The sequence below is a fragment of the Stomoxys calcitrans genome, chromosome 1 (genome assembly GCF_963082655.1).
Source record: "Stomoxys calcitrans chromosome 1, idStoCalc2.1, whole genome shotgun sequence".
In the NCBI taxonomy this organism is placed as follows: Eukaryota; Metazoa; Arthropoda; class Insecta; order Diptera; family Muscidae; genus Stomoxys; species Stomoxys calcitrans.
Window position 1 is genome coordinate 229,136,624 of NC_081552.1, and position 16,274 is coordinate 229,152,897.

At 41.1% G+C, this 16,274-nt stretch overlaps 1 protein-coding gene and 1 long non-coding RNA gene across 2 annotated transcripts in view; one reads left to right on the forward strand and one right to left on the reverse strand.

Annotated features, from left to right (window-relative positions):
- The window catches only part of LOC131995006 (uncharacterized), a 58,890-nt gene that overhangs the window by 21,093 nt on the left and 21,523 nt on the right, over positions 1 to 16,274 (reverse strand). The window lies entirely within an intron of this gene.
- The window catches only part of LOC106092440 (vitamin K-dependent gamma-carboxylase), a 36,912-nt gene continuing 22,079 nt past the window's right edge, over positions 1,442 to 16,274 (forward strand). Inside the window, exon 1 of the mRNA XM_059362454.1 lies at positions 1,442 to 1,712. The gene's annotated coding sequence lies outside the window, so the exon portion shown is untranslated. The remainder of the gene's footprint in view (positions 1,713 to 16,274) is intronic.

A 16,274-nucleotide genomic window follows, 5' to 3' on the forward strand; every position in this document is an offset into this window, starting at 1 on the left:
GCACCACACAAGTCGGAGCTCAAAGTTCCAGCCTATATGGTGTTCATATTTGTCCCGTATCGGCCGCAATTGGTGTATGAATAAAATATTTAAAATTGCGTCCAAGTACCTAGGAGGCCGTCCCAAAAGTAGCGCCCAAAATCAAAAGTGGGCCAATCGAAACGATATGGGACTCAAATGAAAGGTTTTCGGGAGTAGAATGCGAATATGCGAAAATTCGATTCAAATACCTAGGGCGTCGCCCCAAGAGTACCGCCCAAAATAAAAAGTGAAACGATCGGTACAATATAGGACTCCAATGAAAGGTATTCGGGAATAGAGTATGAATATGGTTTTAAACATTGGAGCCAAGTATCTAGGGAGCCGTTCCAAGCCCAAAACCGTCCCAAAAGATCGGTACAATATAGGACTCCAATGAAAAGTTTTCGGGAGTAAAATACGAATATGATGTCAAACATTTAATCGAAGTATCTAGGGCGCCACCCCAAGCCCAAAATCGCTCCCCAAAAGTACCGCTCATAATCAAAGTGGAATTATCGGGAAAATATGGGACTGCAATGAAAGGTATTCTATAGTAAAGCACGAACATGATTATCGAATATTGAAAATTGGGTGCAATCATCAAGGGTGCCGCCCCCAAAACCAAAACCGTCCTAAGTGGACATATAGACGATCTTGATAATGTGACACTCAAATAAAATATATTCGGGATAAGATTACGAATATGGTACAAAAAATGAGATTCAAGCGAATGAAGGTTGCCTACCCCTCAAAACCCCTCCCCAAAATTTGGATATTTGTCAATCGTGGCTATATGGGGTTCAATACAAGGTATTTGGTAGTAGATAAACAAATTGTACTGGAGAGATATATTGGGTTGCTCAAAAAGTAATTGCAGATTTTTTAAAAGAAGGTAAATGCATTTTGCATTTTTTTTTGCATTTTTAATAAAACTTAGAATGAAATTTAATCAAATATACTTTTTTTACACTTTTTTTCTAAAGCAAGCTAAAAGTAACAGCTGATAACTGACAGAAGGAAGAATTCATTTACAGAGTCACAAGCTGTGAAAAAATTTGTCAACGCCGACTATATGAAAAATCCGCAATTACTTTTTGGGCAACCCAATATATGGTAGTAAGCAAGAAACTTATTTTTCGCGTGGTGGTAAAAAAAAAGGAGGCCCCTTATCATTGAGCTAAAAACTTGAATGGGACAGCAATCATCGATATGTGAGAAGTTGGCCCCTGTTCTTTAATGGAATGTTCATGGGTTCAAATTTGCAATAGAGAAAATATTCGAAAGTAATAAAATTTCTAAAAATTTTTCTTTTTCTCCATTGAATCGAAATGCAAATTCTATCCCATTGTGCACTGGCAAACACGTAGGAGGATATGTAGCAAAGCTGTTTTGTTGTTTATTAAACACATGAACTCTGGCATGTCGACATGTTGCCCTATAAAAAGCTAAGATCCAAATGTTCCAGCTTCAGTTGTAAACAGTTCCAGTTTGTTGTTTTCCTTGTTTTGCATTGTGGTTAAGGACGTTTCTTTTAAGATTCTATGCATCTACGTCTATTAGTGAGATTGTGTGCTCTTAAACAATTTGCTTTAAAATAAATCCCTCAAGTTGTTTAACACATTAGAAAATTAAACGAAAAAAAGTGTTCTACTTTCAAAATTCCTCATTGGCTTAAAATAGCCACATAAGTGGTAAGTAAGTGAACTAATCAGTAAAACAATACAACAATAAGAGAGTTTTGTTCGAGGCACATTTAGTGTAAAATGGCATGCGATGCTATATACTGCCTTTTTTGTATGCCACATACAAAGAGCTACGCTGTCACTTGCAATTCACATGCGGAACAGTTGCAAAATAATTTATTCAACATTTGTATTATCCTTTATTGTGTTTAAAGTGTTTGGGCTTAGTATGCTTTGGGGAATTTTGTGTGCCAAATTGAAATGTTTTAAGGAAAACGGCAGTTTGCTGAGAAGACAAAATGTGCAAAATATCCAAATTTTTATGTGTTTTTAATTTATACCATAAAATTAGTATGAACAAGTTAAAATGTATATATTGGGTGGCCCAAAAAGTAATTGCGGATTTTTCATATAGTCGGCGTTGACAAATTTTTTCACAGCTTGTGACTCTGTAATTGCATTCTTTCTTCTGTCAGTTATCAGCTGTTACTTTTAGCTTGCTTTAGAAAAAAGTGTAAAAAAAGTATATTTGATTAAAGCTCATTCTAAGTTTTATTAAAAATGCATTTACTTTCTTTTAAAAAATCCGCACGAAACATGCTTTGAATGGTTTTTTCAAATATCGAGGAGATACATGAAGATATGGACCCTATTTATCATGCCTATTAGAAGTTATAAAAAATACCACGTTGAAAATTTCACCCTCTAGAGGGCGGAATATCTTCTGATATTGCGCCCTCTAGAGGCTCAATAAGTCAAATCAAATTATCGGTTTATATGGTAGCTTACTTACTTTTAGCAACTGCTTCTTTTACTTTATACGGAACAAAAGTTTTCTTGGAATATTTATTTTCGACAACTAAAGAGCTTTTGTGAATACCATGCTACGAAAATAGTATATCGCTTGACTAACAGTCTGAATCCCATATATTTATGGATCTACGAATTTAAGTTTGGATGTAAGGTGTACTCCATTCATAAAATACTTTATTCAGCCCGATATTCTCATGATATCTCATTTAGGGGTGTTTTTGGGGGTGAGGTGGTCCCCCAGACATCGTGCTCTTCCCTCAAATACCATTTATTTAAACCCCATATTGCCATTGGTTTAAGAGGAGTTTACAGGATGAGGCATCTCCCAATCACATGGTCCCAAAATAGGTTATCAAATTTGTTTTCTAATCTCAAATACCTTTCATTTGAGCCACATATTGGCATGGTCGAAAAATTTTTTCTCTGTGGGGGTGTTTTGGGAAAGGGTGATGCCCTAAATACATGGTCATACATTTGGATATCAAATTCGTATTCTACTCCCAAATACCTTTATTTGAGCCCCATATTGCGATGGTCAGTAAAAATTTGCTGTTTTTGCGGTATTTTGGAAAAGGGGTAGACCCCCAGAAAATTGGTCCCAAAAGTGAGGATCAATTCTTGCTCTACCCCCTAATACCTTTCATTTAAGCTCCACATTGACATGGTCGGTATATATGCCCGATTTAGGGTTGTTTTGGGAATTGGGGTGGTATCCCAAACACTAAGCCCGCAAAATATATCAGCAACGTGCTCTATTCTCATATATCTATATATGATTTATATGAACCCCATCTTGCCATTAGCCTCAAAATTGGATATCAAACTCGTTTTGTAATCTCATTTAAACTCCTTATTGCAAAAGTCAGCAAATATGTCCGGTTTGGGGTATTGGCCCTAAAAACTTTAAATATTTAGTTCCACTCTCTTTAAGACCCAAATTGTCTTATACGTCCTATTTGGGGGTTGTTATGGTGGTGGGACGTCGCCTAGACAGTTGGTCCCTAATGTTGATATCAGACACGTGGTCTACTCCCAAATACCTTTCATTTGAACCCCATATTTCCGTGGTCGGCTTGGGGGTGTTTTGGGGGATGGGCGGCCACTCAGTGAGTTGGCCTTGAAAATATATATCGGATTCGTGTTCAACTCTAAAAACCCTCTTATTTGAGCCTCATATTGCAATAGTCAGAAAATACTTACAATTTGGGTGGTGTTGTGGGGGTGGCGTGGCCGCATAGACACTTTTCCCGAATATTGATATCAAATTTGTGCTTAACTCCCAAAAACCTTTCATTTGAGCCCCATATTGCTATGGTCGTAAATTTGTCCTCTTTGGGAGATGTTCTCGGGGATGGGCGGCCGCCAAACACTTGGTCCCACATCTGGATATCGGTCCCCATATTGCCATGGTCAGTAGATAAGTCCTGTTTGGGGTGTGTTTTGGGAAAGGGGTGGACCCCCCGAAACGTGGTCCCACATTTGGTTATAAGATTCGTATTCTATTCGCAAATACCTTTCATTTGAGTCCCATATTGCCATGGTTGTTAAATATGTCCGATTTAGGGTTGTTTTGGGGCTTAGGGTGGTCCCTCTAGCACTTGGTCCGACAATTGGATATCAGATACGTTTTCTTATCCTAAATACCTTTCATTTGAATCCCACATTGTCGTGATTGTTCTAAATATATGTTTGGTGGGTTTTAGGGTGGGGCAGCCCCCCTAGGTACCCCATCCGAAATTTGGATACCAAATTTTTATTTTTAGGGTACTATATGAGAGCACACAAAATTTCGCTTAAATCGCACCACCCATCTCCGAGATCTGGCGTTTCTGACAATTAGGGTAAGGGGGAGAGTCCGCCCCCCTTCAAATATCAAAAATGTAGTACAGTATTTTCACCACGGGGTCATTATGCACCATCTGTGAAAATTTCAAGAAAATCGGTTCAGCCGTTTCTGAGTCTATAAGGAACACACAAACATACAAACAAACCTACAAACAAACACAAATTGATTTTTATATAAAGGGTGATTTTTTTGAGGTTTGAGGTAACCTCAAAAAAATCACCCTTTATATAAGATGACAGAACATTTGTCACATTAGCCGAACGTCGAATTGCGCTCCAAGTGCCTTGATCATCTGCGCAAAAATGCAAATTTTGCCCATGAACATTGCAATAAGGAAAAGGGGCAAACTTTTCATATATTCATGAGTGCAGTCCGATTCAAGTTTAAGTTCAATGATAAGGGGCCTCCTTTTTATAACCGAGTTCGAACGGCGTGCCGCAGTGCGATACCTCTTTGGAGAGAAGTTCTACATGACATAGTACCGCACAAATGTTGCCAGCATTAGGTGGGGAAAACCACCGCTGAAAATTTTTTCTGATGGTCTCGCCAGGATACGAACCCAGGCGTTCAGTGACATAGGCGGACATGCTAACCTCCGCACTACGTTGGCCTCCATCTGCTGATCTGATCATCTGCCCTCCTTCTAAAATCTCTGACACCAAGTTTCAAGGTGTCTCCCACCTGATTTTCTACCGGGTTTTTGGCCGTCCCGGTTTGCGTGTACCATAGTGATCACCTTCAAAAGACTTCTTCGCTGGAGTTTCTTCATTCATTCTGACAACATGACCTAGCCAACGCAACCGTTGTATTTTGATACGTTTAACTATGCTAACGTCGTCACAAAGTTCGTGGTTCATACGCCCCCGATACTCTCCATCAATGCAAACTGGTCCATAAATTTTTCGAATAATCTTTCTCTAAAACAATCCAAGTACTGCCTCGTCTGCTTTCACAAGAACCCATGCTTCAGAACCATATAACAATCCAGGTAGTATCAGCGTCTTGTACAGTGTAATCTTCGTCTGTCGAGATGTGGCCTTGTTTCCAAACTGTTTACTCCAAAGTAGCATCTGTTTACCAGTATTATTCTTTACTTTATCTCAAAACTGATGTCATTCATTTCGATTACGTCGGTGCCTAGGTAGATAAAGTTGCTGACTCTCTCAAAGTTGTGGTTCACAATTTTCTCCATTTTCTTTATCTGCTAGGATGTACAAGGCGTTTTGGGAGTTAATACCATCCATTTTTGTCTTATCTCCATATACTGTCAGACCCACTTTCACTGATTCTCTTTCGAGTCTTTCAAAGGCTACAAGCTTGGATGCCACCGTAGCGCAGTGGTTATCATGTCCGCCTATAACGCTGAACGCCTGGGTTCGAATCCTGGCGAGAACATCAGAAAACAAGTTCAGCGTTGGTTATCTCCTCCTAATGCTGGCAACATTTATGATGATGTCATTTGAAACAAGTTAAAAGGCGTTAAGCTCGGCCGGGCCGAACTTTGGATACACACCACCCCAAGTATATAGGTAAACCACCTTTCGGGTGAAAATGCACAATTTATGCCCCCATAGCAGCTATATCTAAATATGATCCGATTTGGACCAAATTCGGCGGGGAAATTGAGCGGTCTAATAAGTACAAGTCATTGTTCAATTTTGTAGAACAAAATATTGATCTTTTTGGTAGCCATATACAAATATAGACCGATCGGAACCATATACGACACAAATGTCGAAAAGCCGAACATAAGTCACTGTGTCAAATTTCAGTAAAATCGGATTATAAATGTGCCTTTTATGGGGCCAAGACTTTAAATCGAGAGAAATCGGTCTATATGTCAGCTATATCCAAATCTGGACCGATCTTGTCCATATAGAAGAGGGATGTCGAAGGGCCTAACACAACTCACTGTCCCAAATTTCGGCTACATCGGACAATAAATGCGCCTTTTATGGGCCCAAAACCTTATATCGAGAGATCGGTCTATATGGCAGCTATATCGAAATCTGTACCGATCTGGGCCAAATTGAAGGAATATGTCGAAAAGCCTACCACAACTCACTGTCCCAAATTTTGGCAAAATCGGACAATAAATGCGCCTTTTATGGGCCCAAGACCTTAAATCGAGAGATAGGTCTATATGGCAAATTGAAGAAGAATGTTGAAGGGCCTAACGCAACTCACTGTCCCAAATTTCGGCGAAACCGGACAATAAATGCGCCTTTTATGGGCCCAAGACTTTAAATCGAGAGATCGGTCTATATGGCAGATATATTCAAATCTGGACCTATCTGTGCCATATTCCAGGAATATGTCGAGGGGCCTAGCTTAACTCACTGTCCCAAATTTCGGCGACATCGGACAATAAATGCGCCTTTTATGGGCCCAAAACCTTAAATGGAGAGATTGGTCTATATGGCACCTATATCCAAATCTGAACCGATCCGTGCCATATTGCAGAAAGATATCGAGGGGCCTAACCTAACACCTTGTCCCAAATTTCAGCGAAATCGGACAATAAATGCGGCCTTATCGACCCAAAACCTTAAATCGAGAAATCGGTCTATATGGCACCTATATCCAAATCTGTACCGATCTGGGCCAAATTGAAGAAAGTTATCGAAGAGCCTAACACAACTCACTGTCCCAAATTTTGGCGACGTCGGACGATAGATGCGCCTCTTATGGGCCCAAAACCTTAAATCGAGAGATAGGTCTAAATGGCAGCTATAGCCAAGTCTTGACCGACATGAGCAAAATTGGAGAAGAATGTTGAAGGACCTATCACAATTCACTGTCCCGAATTTCGGAGAAATCGGACAATAAATATGCGTCTTTTATGGGCCCAAAACCTTAAATCGAGACATCGGTCTATATGGAAGCTATATCCAAATCTGCACCGATCTGTGCCATATTCTAGGATGAGTCGAGGGGCCCAGCTTAACTCACCGTCCCAAATTTTGGCAAAATCGGACAATAAACACGCCTTTTATAGGGCAAAAACCTTAAATCGAGAGATCGGTCCATATGGCAGTTATATCCAAATCTGAACCGATCTGAGCCAAATTGAAGAAAGATGTCAAAGGACATAACACAACTCACTGTCCTACATTTCAGCAAAATCGGATAATAAATGTGTCTTTTATGGGCCTAAGACCCTAAATCGGCGAATTGGTCTATATGGGGGCTATATCACGATATAGTCCAATATAGCCCATTTTCTAGCTTAACCTGCTTACGAACAAAAAAAGAATCTGTGCAAAGTTTCCGTTCAATATCTCTATTTTTAAAGACTGTAGCGTGATTTCAACAGACAGACGGACGGACATGGCTAGATCGTCTTAGATTTTTACGCTGATCAAGAATATATATACCTTATAGGGTGGGAAATGGATATTTCGAAGTGTTGCAAACGGAATGAGAAAATGAATATATCCCCATCCTTCGGTGGTTGATATAAAAATGGTATGGTAGGTATATAAAAACTTCTCCCCCAAAGAGATGTCGCATTGCGGCATGCCATTCGGACTCGGCCCCTTATCATTGAGCTTAAAAACTTGAACCGAATAGCACTCGTTGATATGTGAGAAGTTTGCCCTTGTTCCTTAATGAAATGTTCTTGGGCAAATTTGCAAATTTACAGTTAATACTTCTGGTGACCGATCCATAATATCAATGTCGTCGGCATAAGCGAGTAGTGTTTGTTTTCTTGTGGGTAGTATGCCATATCTATTCACATCAGCATCTCGTATAATCTTCTCCAGCAGGATGTTAAAGAGATCACGCGATAAGCTCTCTCCTTGTCTGAAATCTCGTTTGGTATTAAATGGTTCCGAGAGATTCTTTTCTATTCTTACTGAGGAGCGTGTATCTGCAAGTGTCATCCTGTAGAGTCTTATTAATGATATACCAAAGGGATACCAAACTCAGACATGGCTGGGAATACCTTTGAACGTTTAGGGGTATCGAAAGTGGCTTTGTAGTGAACAAAGTGATGGTAGGTGTTGATTTGTCCTTCTCAGGTCTTTTACAGGATTTGGCGCAGTGTGAATATCTGGTCCAGGGTGGATTTAACAGATCTAAAGCCCCATAGATATGGCCCAATTATCTCATTGACTTGAGGTTTTAATTTTTCATACAGTACGATGGAGAGTATCTTGTATACGATGGGGAGGAGACTTATTCCTCTGTAGTTGGCACATTTCGTCGGCTCCTGCTCCCTTGTTGTTCTTCAGTCGTGTCACTGCTACTTGGACCTCATTCTGACTAGAAGGTAAACATTCCATACCAACAACAGGGATTAGTTTTGCGGTTTCCTCTTCGCTGCCATCGTCGACCATCTGCAGCTGGGTAAAAAGTTCAGCGAGCAACCCATCAGCCCCTGCTCCATTGTTGTTCTTCAGTCGGGTCATTGCTACTTGGACCTCCATCTGACTAGGAGGTAAACATTCTATACCATAATCAGGGATTAGTTGTGCGGTTTCCTCTTCGCTACCATCGTCGGCCAACTGCAGCTGGTTAAAATGTTCTTTCTATATCCTCAGCATGCCATCTGTGTCAGTTACCAGATTTCCTTCTTTGTCTCTGCAGGAGAATATGCCTACACCAAAGCCATCGGTTGGATGTTTAATTCTTTGGTAGAATTTCGTGAATCCATTCTGACACCTGTACATCTCAATTCGCTCACACTCACGTCTTTCCATTTCCTTTTTCTTTCTGCGGAATAAACATTTCTCCTCTCTTCTTTTCTCCCGATACCTCTTCTTCATCTGGCGCGTTGCTACTGATTGCAGGGTTGTTCTGCTTCTTATCCACCGAAGTAAAGCTGGAGAAAAGATGCTTAAGTCTCCGACTGGCTAGCCTCTCATCCACCAGAGTAAAGCTGAAGACAAGGTGCTTCAGTCTCCGACTTACCACAAACTCGCAGCCAAATTCATGCCTCTATATGGCAACTATAACATAGTTTGTTGTTGTTGTAGCCGCATGTGGAGGTGGCGATCCTCGTCAAGCTCCTGTAGGTGAGCAAGCTCGTTCCGGTCCAAAGGACCGATCGCCGCGAGAACAGGTTGGCCATTGGTTATTTAAAGGCGCCAATAACTCCCCTTGTCATATCGAGCATCATAGGCACTCAGTATTTATGCCAGAACCGGTGCCATCCGACCTTTCACTGAGACTCTCCGCTTGATACCGCCGATTGTCCCCGACTGCCGTTGCAGCTACTCCACTATCCGCAACCTGTGGACGCGCCTGGTAGCTTGCAGCTAAGCTTCTCGTGACAGCTATGAACACCACACAGATCGGACCTCTATATTCCAGACTGTGTGGTGCTCACAGCTATCCCGTGCTGGGACTATAGTTCGTCACCATTTGGTGTTGTTGTGACACCATTCCCCGTCCATCGCACTTCCTGTAAGGCGTTAATATCTTCCTTGCACCTCTCCAATATATCCACCAGTGCATATACTGCACCTTCTCTATAAAGAGAGAAGGTTCAGATCAGCAAATCATGGTGCTTTTGTCATTTGCGTGGGTGGTCAACGTTAGGGGCCTCCATTCTTACTATTCCTTTGTTTCTCAGAGTAATTATTATAATTTTTCGGGGGCGAGTTACTGGCCCAGCGCCGTAACCGCATGGGGTTTTGTGGGATCGATGTTGATATGACTCTCATCTCCAGCCGCCCCTTACCTGGGAACAGACGCTGATGTTGGCCATTGGTTATTTGAAGGCGGCAATAACTCGCCTTGTCATATCGAGTATCATTGGCACTCAGCATATAAATAAGAGCCAGTGCCACCTGACCTCTCATTAAGACTCTTCTCTCGACATCACAGACTGTCCGCGGCCTCATTTGCAGCTACTCCGCATAAAAATTAAGCTTTCCACTATCCGTAACCTGTGATAGTGGGAAGCTTCCCGTAATAACAAAAGAACACCACACAGTCCGAGCTCAAAGATCCATCCTGCTTAGTGCTCATAGTTATCCCATCTCGGCCAGGGAGCTATATCAGGTTATAGACCAATTTGGACCATACTAGGCACGGCTGATGGAAATTCATAGCAAAACTTTCGTGCAAAATTTCAGTAAACTTCGGTGGTAGTTGCGCCCTCCAGTGGCTCAAGAAGTAAAATATGAAGATCGGACCATACTTAGCTCATTTTTTAGAAGGCAGAACGAAACTCCTCATGCGAAATTTTAGCCAAATCGGATAAGATTTGTGCTAGCTAGAGGCTCAAGAAGACAGATCCGAGACCGATTTTTATGGCAGCTGTATCAAAATATGGATCAATAGAGCCCATTTTAACTCCTAACCGTCCTACAATAATAGAAAGTATTTTTTCAAAATTTCACTGGACACTGGTTTTTAGCCAGGGGCCATAGGTGTGTGGAAGAATGGTTTGTGAATAAAAGATTCCTGGACTTAAGTCGAACCAATTTAGGAAAAAAAAACAAAAACTTTAAGTAAAAGTTAAGGACCAAACAACATGGGGGAATGCCCCACCCCAACACCTCAAAACGGACATGTTGACCAATTAAGACAGTATGGGACTCAAATGAAAGGTATTTGCGATTAAAATACGAATCAGGTATCCAAATTTGAGAAAATTTATTGCGGCATTTATTCGTGAGATAAGGGCGGAAAAGACGAAAAGAGTATGCCAAAATTGGACTAAGCGGATGGACCATTTGAGGCGGAGTCACGGTCAACATTTGCATGAAATAATCTTCAAACATTATATGGACCGTACTATCGATTCAAATAAAGTCTTCATGCTTTTTTCTGAATTTTATGTTTTTATACCCTCCACCATAGGATGGGGGTATACTAATTTCGTCATTCTGTTTGTAACACCTCGAAATAGGCGTCTGAGACCCCATAAAGTATATATATTCTTGATCGTCATGTCATTTTAAGTCGATCTAGCCATGTCCATCTGTCTGCCCGTCTGTCTGTCGAAAGCACGCTAACTTTCGAAGGAGTAAAGCTAGCCGCTTGAAATTTTGCACAAATACCTAATATTAGTGTAGGTCGGTTGGGATTGTAAATGGACCAAATCGGTTCATGTTTTGATATAGCTGCCATATAAACCGATTTTGGGTCCTGACTTCTCGAGCCTCCAGAGGGCGCAATTCTCGTCCGATTTGACTGAAATTTTACACGTAGTGTTTTGGTATCACTTCCAACAAATGTGTTATGTATGGTTCAAATCGGTTCATAATATGATATAGCTGTCATATAAACCGATCTTGGATCTTGACTTCTTGAGCCAATAAAGCCCGCATTTTTCATCCGATTTGGCTGAAATTTTGTATCAGGTGTTTTGATATGACTTCCAATAACTGTGCTACGTATCGTTACATAACCTGATATAACTGCCATATAAACCGATCTGGGATCTTGACTTCTTGAGCCTCTAGAGGTCGCAATTCTCATCCGATTTGGAAGAAATTTTGTACAACAGCTTCTCGCATGACCTTCAACATACGTGTCTGATATGGTCTGAATCGATCAATAGCTTGATACAGCTCCCATATAAACCGATCTCCCGAGTTTGCTTCTTGAGCCCCTACAAGGTGCAATTCTTATCCGAATGAACTGAAATATTACACAATGACTTCTACAATGTTCAGCATTCATTTATGGTCCGATTCGCATTATAACTTGATACAGCTCCAATAGCATAACAGTTCTTATTCAATATTCTTTGTTTGCCTAAAAAAAAGATACCGCGCGTAGAACTCGACAAATGCGATCCATGGTGGAGGGTATATAAGATTAGACCCGGCCGAACTTAGCACGCTCTTACTTGTTTTTTTTTTAACTTTTCTATAGCTCTTAAAAACTCACCCCTTGTAAGAATTCTTTCAGAGTTCGATTGGACAATTCGGAATGTACATCCGAATTCTAAACAAAATTTATTCCAGAATTCGGTGAGACAAGTCGGAAAACACATCCGTATTCATTAAGACTCAAAATCAGAATTCGGCCGATGTCTTAAAGACTACTCTAAATTCCCTTCCGAATTTCCTATAATTTTGGTTCAGAATTCTGGGAGCATTCAGTCAGAAACATAGACAGAAATATCAGATTTTCCTCTGACATTTCGTTCCGAAGTTGTGTCAACCACTCCATATATTTATACCCTACGCCACTACTATGGTACAGGGTATTAAAACTTAGCGCATTTGTTTGTAACACCCAAAAGAAAGAGAGATAGACCCATTGATAAGTATACCAATCGACTTAGAATCACTTTCTGATTCGATTTAGCTATGTCTGTCTGTCTGTCTGTCTGGTTGTCTGTCTGTCCGTCTGTCCATTGTGTACAAACTACAGGTCGCAATTTACATCCAATCGTCTTCAAATTTGGTACGGGCATATTTTTTGGCCTATAGACGAAGCCTATTGAAATTGGAAAAAATCGGTTCAGATTTGGATATAGCTCCCATATATATGTTCGTCCGATTTACAGTAATAATGCAATAAAATGGTCATTTGTTAACCGATTCTCTTGAAATTTTGTAGGAAGGATTTTCTCTTGACTCTCGATATTCCTATTGAATTTCATAGAAGTCGGTTCAGATTTAGATATAGCTCTCACATATATATATCGCCCGATTTTCACTCCTAGAGCCACTGCAAGCGCATTTATTGACCAATCTTCCCAAAATTTTGTACAATGCTTTCCACGACGATTTTCACAATTTCTGTAAAGTTCTGTCGAAGTCGGTTCAGATTTTAATATAGCTCCCATATATATGGTCGTCTGATTTTGAGAAATATTGCAATAAAGTGCTCATTTGTTAACCGATTCTCTCGAAATTTGGCAGGAAGGATTTTCTTATGACTCTTAGTAGTACTGGTGAATTTCATAGAAATTGGTTCAGATTTAGATATAGCTCTCACATATATATATCGCCCGATTTTCACTTCTAAAGCCACTGCAAGCGCATTTATTGACCAATCCTGGCAAAATTGTGCACAACGATGACTACCACAATATGTAAGAAGTTTGGTCAAAATCAATTTAGATTTCGATGTAGCTCCCATATATATGTTCGTCACATTTTAGGCGATTTGTTGTCCATTTTCAACCGTAGTTATTACATTTTGAACATATTTTCTTTGCTCGAAGTTTGATACGGGGATTTTAATAACCCATATGAAAACATCCGCCAAGGTCCATCAAAATTGATTCAGAATTAGATATAGCTTCCACTTTGTATTTATAGGGTAGGTGTAGGGTATTATAAAGTCGGTACCGCCCGACTTTTGCCTTTCCTTACTGATTTATGTTATGAATTCGGGCAGACTTCCGATTCGAATTTTCCGACTGTACCGACGTACCGACTTCTAACCGAATTCTGAACGTTTGGTTTATTGGGTAAGTCCATCGGCTCGGTGACCACGGATACAACGCATGGCTTTCCTCCTAGTCTTGTCACTCTCGAGATACTCAATAAATTGAATGTTGAACAACCTGGGGCATCTCTTAGGGTCAGCAAAGTTCCATAGTCAAAATTAACTGAGGTCCTACCATCCCTTTTACTGGGGTTCGAAAGTCACTTAACAGTAGACCACAGCTTGCATAAGCCACTACCTATTTTAAATTGCTCCAAGTGTTCCTCCTTTTAAGGGATCTCCTCCTTATAGCCGATTCGAGCGACTTGACTTTTCGTTGAAAAATGTTATATGGCTGACTACCTCATCCGTAGGTTAGGCTAGATTTAAGTGGCAGTGAAGGCAGCTTGAGACTCACTTAGACGTTTTCGTCCATTGTGATACCACAGGAACAGAAGACGGAAGATGCCTTCCAGTTCCTACCTTTAAACCATCCAGATCGCTTTAAAAGGCCCAATAAATTGCGAATGTTCACATCCGCTCAAACTGACAGGTTCTCAAAGAAATGAGAATCTGAAGTGGAACTCCTTCTAACTGTTAGTGCGGGACACACACACAGTAGCTGTTCTATAGTCTCTTCTTCTTCGATGTGCTCACAGCTTCTACAAAGGTCGTTGCTGGCAACCTTCAGTCTGCCAGCATGTTTTCCGATTAGACAGTGACCTATCATGACGGACATAATGACTGAGATGCCTGTTCTAGCCAATGACAGCAAAGCAGTGGACCTCTTCAAGTCTGGATTAGGCCATATAGTTTTGGAATGCTCACAGCCCCCTCTTTGTGACCATCTATTCGTTCGTTGTCCTTCGGGCCTGGTCCTATAAACTTAGCTTACATGTCGCTAGAGGCATACCCACAGATTCCAGTATCCCTGGAATGGGTAGGGTAGTTCCTAGACTCGAAAGCTCGTCTGCTTTACAGTTCCCTGGGATATCTCTGTGGCCCGGAACTCAGAACAGTTGAATTTTGAACTGTTCAGCCATCTCGTTGAGAGATCTGCGACAGTCGAGGGCGGTTTATGTGTTCAGAAATACATTCTCCAGGAATTTAATGGCTGCCTGGCTTTCTGAGAAGATATTTATGCCAATCGTCGTAATGGCATTATATCTTAGCCATTCCACCACTTCCTCAATTGCAAGGATCTCTGCTTGATACACACTGCAGTGGTCGGGTAACCTTTTCGATATGATCAGTTCTAGATCTTTAGAATACACCCCAAAGCCCACCTGTTCGTTCGCAACCACCCATATAGAAGTCTATGTAACTTCTGTTACCAGGGATATCGTAGTTCCAATTGGTAAAAAAATGCAAATTTTGCCCATGAACATTCCACTAATGAACAGGGTCGAACTTCTCACATATCAATGAGTGCAGTCCGATTTAAGATCAATGGTAAGGGGCCTCCTTTTTATAGCCGAGTTCGAACGGCGTGTCGCAGTGCGACACCTCTTTGGAGAGAAGTTTTACATGGCTTAGTACCTCACAAATGTTGCCAGCAATAGTAGGGGAAAACCACCGCTGACAATTTTTTTTGTAATGGTCTCGCCAGGATTCGAACCCAGGCATTCAGCGTCATAGGCGGACACGCTGATCTCTGCGCTACGGTGGGCTCCAATTGGTTCTATCAGCAATGGTGGTACAGTACTTTTTATCAAAAAGCGGCTCAGGTAGGGTGTTCCGATGCCTGGAACATCAGATATTATATCAAGGATAACACAGTGTCCGTAGTCGCCACATCACCAATGAGAAAGCTGCCTTAACCTCACGGAATACAGTTCCTTAGTGGAATACAGGGGCAAACTTCTCACATATCAATGAGTACAGTCTTATTCAAGTTTAAGCCAATGATAAGGGGCCTTCTTTTTATAGCCGAGTCCGAACGGCGTGTCTCTCCTCTTTGGAGAGAAGTTTTACATGGCGTAGTACCTCATAAATGTTGCCAGCATTAGGAGAAGCAAACCACCGCTGACAATTTTTTTGTGGTGGTCTCGCCAGGATTCGAACCCAGGCATTCAGCATCATAGGCGGACATGCTGATCTCTGCTCTACGGTGGGCTCCAATTGGTTCTATCAGCAATGGTGGTACAGTACTTTTTATCAAAAAGCGGCTCAGGTAGGATGTTCCGATGCCTGGAACATCGGATATTATATCAAGGATAACACAGTGTCCGTAGTCGCCACATTAGCAATGAGAAAGCTACCTTAACCTCATGGCAGTGGTTGCTGCAATTTGGGTAGCCACAATGTCCAGAGGCATTAGTTGTATAAGATGGTGTCGTCCTCAGTGCGGCTGTGATGCACAAACTACTCATCCTTTGGATTCGGTTAAATATTGAGCAATAGGTGGATTTTTGAAGCGCCGTCCACCAGACCACAACACCATATATTGGGTTGCCCAAAAAGTAATTGCGGATTTTTCACATAGTCGGCGTTGACAAATTTTTTCACAGCTTGTGACTCTGTAATTTCATTCTTTCTTCTGTCAGTTATCAGCTGAATAGCATTAT